We start from the raw sequence: 14,506 nt of genomic DNA on the forward strand, positions 1-14,506 counted from the left end.
ATTTTAGGCTGGTTTGTTGACATGTATTTTTTTTTACTGATCTTTCACTTGAAATAAATTGTGCCTGGATAAATGTCCAAGGATTATGGTAAATTGTTACCCTGATCTTTATCTAACCATGAAATATTTCTTTATCATTTCAGACAATTTCTTAATCTGTTAGAGCTCCTAAAACAGACTTTTTGCTGCCTGAGGAAAACTTGTGAGGATGCTCCCCCCCCCCCCCCCATTGGAATGATCGCACAGCACCCGACAATTAGCACCGCAGTCTATAGCTGTGGTGAGCCCCCCTTAAAAACACCCTCAGTATAGGTAGGTAGCCAGTTATAGGTGCCCCCAGTATTGGTTAGCCAGGTACAGTTGCCCCCAATAGAGGTAGGCCAGACACTCTCTTCACTTCCTGTTTCTGCTTGGTGCTGCCCCAGACTTCTATCGCCTGAGGAATTCGCCTCACTTGGCATCATGGGCGGACCAGGCCTGGGTAAGTTCACAAATTAACAGTAATCAGGGGCATAACAATAGCCCCCACAAACCCTGTCATTGTGGGGGAGGGGGCCTGGAGGCGAGGGGGTGGGAATTGGCAACAACTCCTGTTCGTAATGCAGAGTAGTGGTGGCTGTGGAGAATTATACATTACCTCCTCCCTGCAGAGAGACAGGTCCTCTTCACTCGTCTTCAGCGTACAAGTGCTGTACAGCCAATCACCATGCAGCTTCCATCCCTGTCACATGACAGGCAGAGAGTGAAGCCGCATGATGATTGGCTGCACCTTCCCACCGCTGGAAGAATGATAGGTATAATGCACTGAAATGGAAGGTAGGAGGCGCCCAGGTGGGTACTCGTGACTTGGTTTACGGAAATGACATATATACACGTATAGCTGTTAAATAATTATATATGTATACAGGTAAGAAGAGATCCTACCTTAGTAAGTAGTCATTCATGGATTCAAAAGAAAAATACTTTATTGGGGCACTTAAAATGACAACGCGTTTCGCGGTGTAAACCGCTTCATCAGGTCGTGTAATGTCCCAGTGTCAGGAAGTTCCCCGGACTCAGAAACCTGTATAATGCACTGCACTTCTGCATTACATACAGGAGCACCACATGAAGTACAGGATTCTCCTAGGGGTTAGAGTAAAGGGAGTACAGTTCTATACGTTAGGGTAGAAGATTCATTTGATGGGTCATAAAAATGTATGGTTTGGGTTAGGTTATACAAACAAGGGGGTTACTCCCCTGCTAGAGGACTGATTGCTTTTTTTACATAATATACATTTTAATAAATCTGCTTTAAAGACTGTGTCCTTTTCCTTTTCTTATAAATAGAATGACAAGACTACAATCACTAACGGTTGGGTACAGCACTAGATTATTCTCAATTATTGGCAATGCTATCAATAATATAGGTATGTGCTGACCTAACCTATACTATTTACACACAAAACAATTCCCTCTCTACATGTTTTGCCCCAAGGTGGGGCTTTGTCAGGGGTTTACAAAATTAAAGTGAAATAGTGAAAGGTGCAAACATATAATCACATAACTGACATGACATAATCATTCTCATGTGACCGATACCTAATTATTTGGTCCAGCCAGTAGAGTTAGAATAAGATTCATTTTATTTGGCCAAATAGTTTACATACAAGGAATTTGACTTGGCAATTGCTTTACAGACACAGACAATATGATACGGACAGAATGGATATTACAAATTAACAATAGTATAGGAGCTAAGATAGTGGAAACAGGATGAGAGCATTTATTTTCTAGTTCCAGTTCTGTGCTCTAAAGCTTTCAGGTAGTACTAGTTCCAGAATTGCTGTTTGTACTGGATGAATAGCGCAGTTCTGCATTGAGCAGGGCTACTGCCTGCATCAGAAGGCAAGGGAAAGGGTGTGAACATTGGCGGAGGGGGGCATCAAAGTTCTGCAGGGACGCCCCATGAATTGTAGTTATGCCACTGCGTAGTGGAAATGGGCCCTAACTAGTGATGCTCAAATACCCCTTTTTAAAATTCGAGTTTGGTCGAATTCGAATAGTAAATTATTCGAGGTCAGTCGAATATTCGAGTCGAATAATTTTTACTATTCGTTTCGACCTCGGACTTCGAGCTCACTATTCGAGTCGGTATTCGAGCTAACTATTCGAGCTGACTATTCGAATTGGCCTTAAATAGCTTCCAACACTTGTTTTGAGGGTGAATGATGCAAGAAACCTCTTTTTTTCCAAGTAACAACAGCAAGTGATTATGTGGGGATGTTCCTTTAAAAAAAAATGTGGAAAGAGAAGTTGTGTCCTTAATTTTGTTCAGTAGTGTTACTGTATATACTTGTTCTTCTTCTTCTTTATCTTTCTTCTTCTTCTTCTCGATCTTCTTCTTCTATATCTTCTTCTTCTTCTTCTATATCTTCTTCTTCTTCTTCTATATCTTCTTCTTCTTCTTCTATATTGTCTTCTTCTTCATCTTCATCTTCATCTTCATCTTCATCTTCATCTTCTTCTTCATCTTCTTCTTCTTCTTCTTCTTCTTCTTCTTCTTCTTCTTCTTCTTCTTCTTCTTCTTCATCTTCATCTTCATCTTCATCTTCATCTTCATCTTCTTCTTCTTCTTCTTCTTCTTCTTCTTCTTCTTCTTCTTCATCTTCTTCATCATCTTCTTCATCTTCTTCTTCTTCTTCTTCATCTTCTTCTTCTTCTTCATCTTCTTCTTCTTCATCTTCTTCATCTTCTTCTTCTTTTTCATCTTCTTCTTCATCATCTTCTTCATCTTCTTCTTCATCTTCTTCTTCTTCTTCATCTTCATCTTCTCCTTCCTTTTCAATATCGTCTTCTTCTTCTTCACGTATTTCTCTTTTCAATTTTTTTTTAAAGGAATGCAGCTATTTTTGAGCGTAACAAATAGCTGGTGGGCGCACGCATGTTGGAAGCGCCATTGTATGTGCTCCCTGGCAGTGGAAACACAAAGACAGCAGGAGGTAAATTCAGCAGCAGGAGGAGGAGGATGAGTGTGTGGCAGCAGGCAGTCAATGAGGCAGGCAGCTCGCCGTGACATAATAGCCCTGGTACCTAGCGGTGATACCAGGGCTGTAAATAAACACAACAGGAGGTCCCAGACAGCGGTCGTGCAGCCCACATTGTGTCCAATACACAACTGGGACAACACAGTTTTCAACCCGGGCACCTCAGAAAAATTAAACCTTTTTTTTTTTTTATGGTTTTTTGGTTTTTGGTTTTGCAACCAATATAGCTATTGTTTGACGTAATAGCTGGTGGCAGAGTGGCAGCAGAAGGTAAATCATCTGTGTACCCTGGCAGTGGGAAACACAGACAGACAGCAGCAGCAGGAGGAGGAATGGAGGAGTAGGCGAGCAGCTATTGTTTGACGTAATAGCTGGTGGCAGAGTGGCAGCAGAAGGTAAATCATCTGTGTACCCTGGCAGTGGGAAACACAGACAGACAGCAGCAGCAGCAGCAGGAGGAGGTATGGAGGAGCAGTGTGAGTGTGGCAGCAGGTAGGCAGCGTGACATAATAGCCCTGGTACCTAGCGGTGATACCAGGGCTGTAAATAAACACAACAGGAGGTCCCAGACAGCGGTCGTGCAGCCCACATTGTGTCCAATACACAACTGGGACAACACAGTTTTCAACCCGGGCACCTCAGAAAAATTAAACCTTTTTTTTTTTTTTATGGTTTTTTGGTTTTTGGTTTTGCAACCAATATAGCTATTGTTTGACGTAATAGCTGGTGGCAGAGTGGCAGCAGAAGGTAAATCATCTGTGTACCCTGGCAGTGGGAAACACAGACAGACAGCAGCAGCAGGAGGAGGAATGGAGGAGTAGGCGAGCAGCTATTGTTTGACGTAATAGCTGGTGGCAGAGTGGCAGCAGAAGGTAAATCATCTGTGTACCCTGGCAGTGGGAAACACAGACAGACAGCAGCAGCAGCAGCAGGAGGAGGTATGGAGGAGCAGTGTGAGTGTGGCAGCAGGTAGGCAGCGTGACATAATAGCCCTGGTACCTAGCGGTGATACCAGGGCTGTAAATAAACACAACAGGAGGTCCCAGACAGCGGTCGTGCAGCCCACATTGTGTCCAATACACAACTGGGACAACACAGTTTTCAACCCGGGCACCTCAGAAAAATTAAACCTTTTTTATTTTTTATGGTTTTTTGGTTTTTGGTTTTGCAACCAATATAGCTATTGTTTGACGTAATAGCTGGTGGCAGAGTGGCAGCAGAAGGTAAATCATCTGTGTACCCTGGCAGTGGGAAACACAGACAGACAGCAGCAGCAGCAGCAGGAGGAGGTATGGAGGAGCAGTGTGAGTGTGGCAGCAGGTAGGCAGCGTGACATAATAGCCCTGGTACCTAGCGGTGATACCAGGGCTGTAAATAAACACAACAGGAGGTCCCAGACAGCGGTCGTGCAGCCCACATTGTGTCCAATACACAACTGGGACAACACAGTTTTCAACCCGGGCACCTCAGAAAAATTAAACCTTTTTTTTTTTTTTATGGTTTTTTGGTTTTTGGTTTTGCAACCAATATAGCTATTGTTTGACGTAATAGCTGGTGGCAGAGTGGCAGCAGAAGGTAAATCATCTGTGTACCCTGGCAGTGGGAAACACAGACAGACAGCAGCAGCAGGAGGAGGAATGGAGGAGTAGGCGAGCAGCTATTGTTTGACGTAATAGCTGGTGGCAGAGTGGCAGCAGAAGGTAAATCATCTGTGTACCCTGGCAGTGGGAAACACAGACAGACAGCAGCAGCAGCAGCAGGAGGAGGTATGGAGGAGCAGTGTGAGTGTGGCAGCAGGTAGGCAGCGTGACATAATAGCCCTGGTACCTAGCGGTGATACCAGGGCTGTAAATAAACACAACAGGAGGTCCCAGACAGCGGTCGTGCAGCCCACATTGTGTCCAATACACAACTGGGACAACACAGTTTTCAACCCGGGCACCTCAGAAAAATTAAACCTTTTTTTTTTTTTATGGTTTTTTGGTTTTTGGTTTTGCAACCAATATAGCTATTGTTTGACGTAATAGCTGGTGGCAGAGTGGCAGCAGAAGGTAAATCATCTGTGTACCCTGGCAGTGGGAAACACAGACAGACAGCAGCAGCAGGAGGAGGAATGGAGGAGTAGGCGAGCAGCTATTGTTTGACGTAATAGCTGGTGGCAGAGTGGCAGCAGAAGGTAAATCATCTGTGTACCCTGGCAGTGGGAAACACAGACAGACAGCAGCAGCAGCAGCAGGAGGAGGTATGGAGGAGCAGTGTGAGTGTGGCAGCAGGTAGGCAGCGTGACATAATAGCCCTGGTACCTAGCGGTGATACCAGGGCTGTAAATAAACACAACAGGAGGTCCCAGACAGCGGTCGTGCAGCCCACATTGTGTCCAATACACAACTGGGACAACACAGTTTTCAACCCGGGCACCTCAGAAAAATTAAACCTTTTTTTTTTTTTTATGGTTTTTTGGTTTTTGGTTTTGCAACCAATATAGCTATTGTTTGACGTAATAGCTGGTGGCAGAGTGGCAGCAGAAGGTAAATCATCTGTGTACCCTGGCAGTGGGAAACACAGACAGACAGCAGAAGGGCAGTACACAGCAGCCCACTGTAGGTGTAAAATGTGTGGCTGCAGGTGACGTAATAGTCAAAGTGAACCAGGCTGGCTTAGTGAGCAGGAGCCAGGAGGTGGTAAAGGGTGGTAAGGCACATTAACGATGGTTCCGGCAGCCAGTTCATGTCCCCCTCTCGCCGACAACAGGGGCCAGGAACTCGCCTTCCACCCACGCCTGGTTCATCTTGAGAAACGTCAGTCTGTCCACAGACTTGTGAGACAGACGTGAGCGTTTCTCGGTGACCACGCCACCAGCTGCACTGAAGCAGCGCTCGGACAGCACGCTGGAAGGGGGGCAGGACAGCACTTCCAGGGCGTACTGCGCCAGCTCGCTCCAGATCTCCATGCGCTTGACCCAATACTCCATGGGATCAACAGGGGCATCGCTGTCAAGCCCGCTGTACGACCCCATGTAGTCAGCCACCATGCGGGTCAGGCGCTGGCTGTGACCGGAGGAGGATGCTGCTGCATGCATCTCCTCTCTAGTCACTGCTGCCGGAGCCTCTACAGTCCTGTAGAGCTCGTGGCTGAGAGACAGCAGGTCTGTGGGGCGCTTGCTGCTGCTGGATGCAGGCACCTGCTGCTGCCTCTGTGCTGGCTGCTGGACAGTGGGGGTGGAAGGCTGGGGGAAGGCTTCCTCCAAGCGCTCAACAAGGGCCTGCTGCAAGCTCCTTATTTGTTGCGCTGGGTCTCCTCCTGCAGGCGGCAGGAACTGGCTCAACTTCCCCTTGAGGCGTGGGTGCAACATCATGCTGATCCAGATGTCCTCCCTCTGCTTCATCTGGATCACCCTGGGGTCCCTGCGCAGGCACGTCAGCATGTGCGCTGCCATTGGGAAGAGGCGGGCCACGTCTGCTGGCACATCGACGTCAGTGCTGTCCTCATCCTCCTCCTCTGCCGCCTCATCCTCTCTCCACCCCCGCACCAACTCAGCTGCGCTGTGCTGATCCCCCTCATCAGCTGCCAGGTCAGGGACCTCCACCAAGTCCTCCTCCTCCTCCCCCTCAGAGGTGGACTGCGCAGCTGGTTGCCGCTCCTGCTGGTCCAAGGCTGCCGCTCCCTGTTCCAGCAAAGCATCGAGGGCCCTGTTCAGCAGAGAAACCAGGGGCACCCACTCGCAGACCATAGCATGGTCCCTGCTCACCATGTTTGTGGCCTGCAGGAAGGGAGCCAGCACTAAGCACACCTGCTGCATGTGCCTCCAGTCATCATCGGGGACGATGGACGGGATGTTGCTGGTCTTGTCCCTTCTCTGAGCTGCGGAAACAGTGGCCAGGGCAAGGTACTGTTTGACAGCGCGCCTCTGTTCAACCAGACGCTCCAACATCGCCAGGGTGGAGTTCCAGCGAGTCGGAACGTCAAGGATCAGCCGATGGCGTGGCAGATCCAGCTCCTTTTGCACGTCTTCCAGGCTTGCACAGGCTGCAGCCGAGCGCCGGAAGTGACGCACAACATTCCTTGCCGTTTCCAGCAGTTCGCCCATCCCCTGGTAGGTGCGCAGGAACTTCTGCACCACCAGGTTCAGCACGTGGGCAAGACAGGGGATGTGGGTCAGGTTTCCCCTGTCTATTGCGGCAACCAGATTGGCCCCATTGTCGGCCACCACCTCTCCGACTCTGAGGCCTCTGGGGGTCAGCCAAATCCTCTCCTGCTCCTGGAGTTTGGCCAACACATGGGTTGCCGTCAGCTTGGTCTTCCCAAGGCTGACCAAGTGCAGCAGCGCTTGGCAGTGGCGGGCCTTCACGCTGCTGCTGAGGCGGGGGGTTTGGCCAGGTGTGCCGGAGGATGGCAGAGGATCGGAGGAACCTGCTGCAGTTCCCCTGAGCCTGCGGGGTGGCACCACCCACTGTGTTGCTGCTGCTGCTGTGCCCGCTGCTGCTCTCCCATCCTCACCCCCTTCCACCAAGCTGACCCAGTGGACAGTGAAGGACAGGTAGCGGCCTGTCCCGAAGCGGCTGCTCCAGGAGTCCATGGTGACGTGGACCCTTTCACCAACCGCGTGCTCCAGCCCTCGCTCCACATTGGCCATCACAAAGCGGTGCAGTGCAGGAATGGCCTTGCGGGCAAAGAAGTGTCTGCTGGGGAGCTGCCAGTCTGGGGCTGCGCAAGCAAGCAGCGCACGAATGTCGCTCCCCTCCTGCACGAGCGTGTACGGCAGGAGTTGGGAGCACATGGCCCGTGCCAGCAAGCCGTTCAGCTGCCGCACGCGACGGCTGCTGGGAGGCAGAGCCCTAACCACCCCCTGGAAGGACTCGCTCAAAAGGCTCTGGCGTGGCCTTTTGCTGACACGGGAATCAGCAGACACAGCAGAGGACTGGCTGCCAGAACAGGCCTCAGTGTCGGCGGCAGGAGTTGCAGAGGGGGGAGGAGCAGTGCGTTTCCGCACTCCTGCTGGTGCTGCTGGAGGAGCAGGAGGGCGGGTGGCTGCTGTTGCTGCTGCTGCTGCTGAAGGCTGTGCAGTGATGGGTGTGGTGCCACTGCCAGCAGCAGATGCCTTCAGCCTCTGGAACTCCTCATGCTGGTGGAAATGTTTAGCCGCAAGGTGGTTGATGAGCGAGCTGGTGCTGAACTTTAAGGGGTCTGCACCTCTGCTCAACTTCCGCTGACAGTGGTTGCAAGTGGCGTACTTGCTGTACACAGTGGGCATGGTGAAAAACCGCCAGATTGGTGACAGAAACTTCCCCCTACGGCATGGAAGCGCTGCTGCCTGTCTCCCTGTGGTGGTTGGGGGGGGGGCTTGGGTGCGGCTGGGGGTGGTACTGGCTGATGCTGCTGCTGCTGCTGCTGAGCCTGAGACACCAGCAGGCTGTGGGACGCTGCCAATGCTTGCAATGATGCGCCTCCTTGCAAGGCCCACAAGCGCATCCTCCTCCTCCTCCTCAGAGCTGCTGAGGACGACATCCCCTGGAGGTGGTGGCACCCAGTCTCTGTCTGTCACCGGGTCATCATCATCCTCCCCCTCCTGAAACATGTCCTGCTGGGATGAGGACCCCCCAAACTCCTCTCCTGATGCATGGATGGGCTGCTTGACTGTCGCCACAGTCTTGCTGTCCAATCCCTCATCCCCCAAAGTGCCCATCAGCATCTCCTCCTCAAGATCGCCAACAACAGCAGACAATTTACTCATGATGCCTGGGGTCAAAAGACTGCTGAATGACAGGTCGGCGAGTGACGGTGAACTGGCCTCCTCCCCAGACCCTGCTGGGCGGCTGCTGCGAACAGGGGTGGTGGTGGTGGTGAGGGTGGAGGCCTCGGATGCAGAGCTGATGGCGGGCTGCTCATCCTCCGTCATGAGTTGCACCACAGTGTCTGCATCCTTTTCCTCAATGGGACGTTTCCGACCCGGCTGGAGGAAAATGGGAGCAGGTGCTACACGCTGCTGCTGCTGTGTCTCTGCAGCGTGAGTTGCAGATGCTCCTGCTGGGCGGCGCCCAAGGCGTCCACGGCCAGTGGCTATGGGAGGAATGTTAGCCACTGACGCTGCTGCTGCTGCTGCGGAAAAGTGCATGGTGGCGCGCCCGCGGCCGCGGCTTGCCACAATGCTGCTCCCTCTCCTCCTGATTCCCTTGCTGCCCTTCCCCTTGCCCAAACCGCGCTGGCTGCCACTTCCAGACATCTTAAATGTTTTGGGCGTATAGACAAAAGTTTTGTAAAAGGGCGGGTGAAAAGTGGGGTACTTTAATGGAGTGGGTTGGTTGGTGAGGTGACTGAGTGAGTGTCCCCTAGTACAGTAAGTAAGTAGTAACAGTCAGGAAGTACAACTAGCAGTTACAATAATCAGTAGTAATCACAAGTAAATTTAGTGTGTGTACACTCAGACAGTGAGTGCACGCACGCAGGAGCTAGTAGCCTATGAACACAGTGACTGAGTGTCCTAGACTCCTAGTACAGTAAGAGTAAGTAGTAACAGTAAGTAGAACTAACTAATTACAATAATCAATCAGCGATCAGAAGGAAATGGAGTGTGGGTGTGTGTACACTCAGACAGTGAGTGCACGCACGCAGGAGCTAGTAGCCTATGAACACAGTGACTGAGTGTCCTAGACTCCTAGTACAGTAAGAGTAAGTAGTAACAGTAAGTAGAACTAACTAATTACAATAATCAATCAGCGATCAGAAGGAAATGGAGTGTGGGTGTGTGTACACTCAGACAGTGAGTGCACGCACGCAGGAGCTAGTAGCCTATGAACACAGTGACTGAGTGTCCTAGACTCCTAGTACAGTAAGAGTAAGTAGTAACAGTAAGTAGAACTAACTAATTACAATAATCAATCAGCGATCAGAAGGAAATGGAGTGTGGGTGTGTGTACACTCAGACAGTGAGTGCACGCACGCAGGAGCTAGTAGCCTATGAACACAGTGACTGAGTGTCCTAGACTCCTAGTACAGTAAGAGTAAGTAGTAACAGTAAGTAGAACTAACTAATTACAATAATCAATCAGCGATCAGAAGGAAATGGAGTGTGGGTGTGTGTACACTCAGACAGTGAGTGCACGCACGCAGGAGCTAGTAGCCTATGAACACAGTGACTGAGTGTCCTAGACTCCTAGTACAGTAAGAGTAAGTAGTAACAGTAAGTAGAACTAACTAATTACAATAATCAATCAGCGATCAGAAGGAAATAGAGTGTGGGTGGTGTGTGTACACTCAGACAGTGAGTGACCGCACGCAGGAGCTAGTAGCCTATGGACAGTGACTGAGTGTCCTAGACTCCTAGTACAGTAAGAGTAAGTAGTAACAGTAAGTAGAACTAACTAATTACAATAATCAATCAGCGATCAGAAGGAAATGGAGTGTGGGTGTGTGTACACTCAGACAGTGAGTGCACGCACGCAGGAGCTAGTAGCCTATGAACACAGTGACTGAGTGTCCTAGACTCCTAGTACAGTAAGAGTAAGTAGTAACACTAAGTAGAACTAACTAATTACAATAATCAATCAGCGATCAGAAGGAAATGGAGTGTGGGTGTGTGTACACTCAGACAGTGAGTGCACGCACGCAGGAGCTAGTAGCCTATGGACAGTGACTGAGTGTCCTAGACTCCTAGTACAGTAAGAGTAAGTAGTAACAGTAAGTAGAACTAACTAATTACGATAATCAATCAGCGATCAGAAGGAAATAGAGTGTGTGTTGTGTGTGTACACTCAGACAGTGAGTGCAGTGCGCACACGCAGGAGCTAGTAGCCTATATGAACAGTGACAGTGAGTGTCCCTACGGGTACAGTAAGAGTAAGTAGTAAGTAAGTACAACTAACTAACAATAATCTATCAGTAATCAGAAGGAAATAGAGTGTGTGTACACACAGACAGTGAGTGAGTGCACACACGCAGGAGCTAGCTAGTAGCCTATAAACAGTGACAGTCAGTGAGTGTCCTACTCCTAGTACAGTATAACTACAATACTATTAGTAAAGGACAGCAGAAATACTGGTATAGATGAGAGAAATAAACAGAGGACAGCTGCCCACAGAGGCAAGGCCCCCCTGAGGCCTAAACCTGTAAGCTTGCAGCAGCTGCCTGTCTCTAATGTAACACACAAGCTACTAACTAAAATACAATGTCTATCTAACTAACAACAATATAGGTGTATATGGCAGGTGTAGGTGAGCAAAAACGCTAGGTAAATGATCACAATAGAGCACTTGCTAAGCCAAAGCACAAAGGAGCAACTCTCTCTCTGTACAAGTCTCAGGCAAGCATGGAGAAACGGAACATGGCGGCCGCTATTTATAGGGTAGGGGCTGGCCAGGGTCCCCCTCTGTGATTGGCTGCCGTCAGAGGGCCTGGGAGCCCTCTGATTGGCTCTAAGGACATCAATCTGGGCTATGACGCTATTCGAGCTCGGTACCGAGCTCGAATAGCGCCGGGTTGCTCGAATAGCTCGAATAGTGAATGGGCTATTCGAGTGTACTCGGATAGCCCATTCGAATAGCTGCAGCTATTCGGAGCTCGAATACCGAGCTCGAATAGCTGAAAAAGAGCTCGAATATTCGAGCTACTCGAATATTCGAGCTCTGCTGAGCACCACTGGCCCTAACTGCACTTTTTATCAGTGTCTGACACACAGTGAAGTTAGCGAGTAGTAGAGGGACTCTGCATACAGCTTCTAAGTGGTGGTCAGAAGTACATGCCATATGTCCTAAAGCCAAAAGGTCCAGTGGCTTCATGTGACCACACCGAATGGCAACTGCTGAACTTAGACCATACATGTCAAACTCTGGCCCGTGGGCCAAATCTGGCCCTAGGAGCCATTCAATTTGGCCCCCAAGTGGTTCACCACTTTGCATTATGTTTGTCCCTCTCTAGACCACCAGGGAAGCTATATTGGAGGTGAAGCCATATGGGGGAGGTAGGAGGCAAGCACTGAACACTAGGGAACTGTATAAGGGAGGTTGGGGGCAACTAGGCACAAGGGAGCTGTATAGGGGAGGGAGGACCACTAGACACTGGGGATCTGTATAGGGGAGAGAGGAGGACTACTATACACCTGGGAATTGTAAAGGGGTTGGAGGGGAGCCATTTGACACCACCAGGGTGCTTTATAAGGGATGAAGGTGGCCAGTAGACATTGAGATTGGCCCGCGAATAGAGCCCAGTGTTCAATTTTGGCCCACTTTGTATTTGGGTTTGCAACCCATGACTTAGGCTAAATGTTGACAACTCAGGAAGATGGATCTCAGCGATGTCCCTCGATGACGATCGCTCCCTGGTCCATCTTCCTGCGGGCAGGGTAACATATGACGTCACATGACGGGTACGACTGCGAAGTCAAGCGATCACAGTACTTTGTGCAGAGTTGTCGGGGATCTCAGCCGCGATGATCAATCACGCGCCTGTACCCACACCGCGAGATTGCCTGAAATGATCACTTGTTTCTCAAAAAAAATCACCGGTCATTGGAAAAATAGCGTAGTGGGTATGCAGTAGGTAAGGGCCTTAAAGTGAACCTCCGGACTAAAAATCTACTCAGCAGAACTGAAAAGGCTTGGTGTTTCTTTAAGGGCTCGTTTCCACTGTAGCAGTGCGGAATCGCCTGGATTCTACCGCTGAAGAAATCGCATGCGGCTGCGTTTCCGCATGCAGATTTACCCGCGATTTCGCATGCGATTTCGCATGGCAAGGAGCCATGCGAATTTAACCATGTCACTGTCTGTGTAAAGTTCCATTGGCTTTCATGCGAAATCGCATGCGAAATTGCGGGGAAATCCGCATGACAAAGCCGCTTGCGATTTCCCTATTGAATACATTAGCGGCGATTCGCCCGCATTCCTGCCGCACGCAAATCTGCACGACCCTGTCGTGCAGATTTTCACCGCACTGAAAAACGCCGCCGCCGCCGCACACGTGGAAACAGCCCCATCCACTAACATTAAGTATGCGAATCCGCATGCAGTGCCCGCATGCGGATTCGCTATAGTGGAAACGAGCCCTATCAGTTTCACAGCACCAGAACTTTGTTTTTCTTACCAAAGCATCATTTTTAGCTGCATTTTTAGACAAGCTCCACCCATCAAAGAAAAAAAGCCCGGGCTTTTTTTCCTTGATGCTGTGCAGAGCATGATGGGATTTCCTATGTTGTTATTCACGTTGTCTAGCAACTGTAAGAGGTGCTCAGGACACAGGACAGTTGGAACTGTGTATCATGCTCCCTGTCACCTCCTTTCAACCAAAAAAATGGCTGCCATCATGAAATCAAACATTTGCCTGTTCTTTTAAAACCGGGTGGGTAAGAGATTATATTACCTATCTATTTTAATTAACATAACTAATGTAACTTAATGACAGTATGTTTGTTTAGGCTGAAGTTCCTCTTTAACTTACCCTCATTTCATAAATCCACTAACTGAACTAACTGAGAATCCTTCTGCTGTGATTATGTCCTACACATGAAGTCTACAGCTATATCAGAAGCTCACAAATCCGTCTCTAGGCGTGCATGAAGAGCCATCACCGGCATTATCCCTTTAATGACATATTGTCACAACAACAATATGGAAATCACGCGTTGCCTTGACAGCCCATCCTCACAAATGCAATAAAAGCAGTGGAAATGGCGTGCTTTAACATCGCTCAGCGCACATGCCGATAACCCTACTCAGCGATTGCTTACTTTATCATTGTGACACCGCGTGAAGTTCATGGTGACATTTCCAGCATCCCACCCACTATAGTTTATTAAACTTGTGTGCTTAAGATTCCTGCGGAAGCCGTAATGAGGGATGGCGATATCTGCAGCAGCTCTGGGATGTGTACATGAAGGATGACAAGTGTGAAGGTCACATGTCTGGAATACAAAGTGTATGATGCATACAGGAGTGCGAGGGGTTATTATAGGGGACGGGGGGTATACAATATTCATTATGATAAAACATTCATACCAGTATTACACTGCTCACACAAAGACCTTTGATTTAGGAGGTTTTTAATGAATTTGGAGAATTCTGTCATATTTCACAGTGATAGTTCAGAGATTGGTCACTGTTCCCTTACCGACCCGTTATTTCTGTTACTGCTCATGGAGAGAGAGACGCAGGTCGCTTGAGGGGCTTATTCGCTGTTTTAAATATTGCGTTTATCTCAGCTATGCATTAAAATGTGATCAAAATTCTGCAGTTGCGTGCCGTTGTGTTGCGTACCATGTACTAACAGGAATACAATGTAATGGAGGGTAAAATGTATGCAGCACCACAATGGTAAATGCGCACATCTACCTTGATGCACTATACTGCGGTAATGGTGCCATGCGCAGAAAGCGGGCAATTTTATCAATACTCATGCCGGGGGGAGCACCGCACATTAAGCCTTTAGCATTGCGGCCGTTACCAGGTTAACACGTGCCTTGCTATGGTATCTTGTGTTGAAACATGTGTCACTAT

Source organism: Hyperolius riggenbachi, chromosome 2 (genome assembly GCF_040937935.1).
Source record: "Hyperolius riggenbachi isolate aHypRig1 chromosome 2, aHypRig1.pri, whole genome shotgun sequence".
Classification (NCBI taxonomy): domain Eukaryota; kingdom Metazoa; phylum Chordata; class Amphibia; order Anura; family Hyperoliidae; genus Hyperolius; species Hyperolius riggenbachi.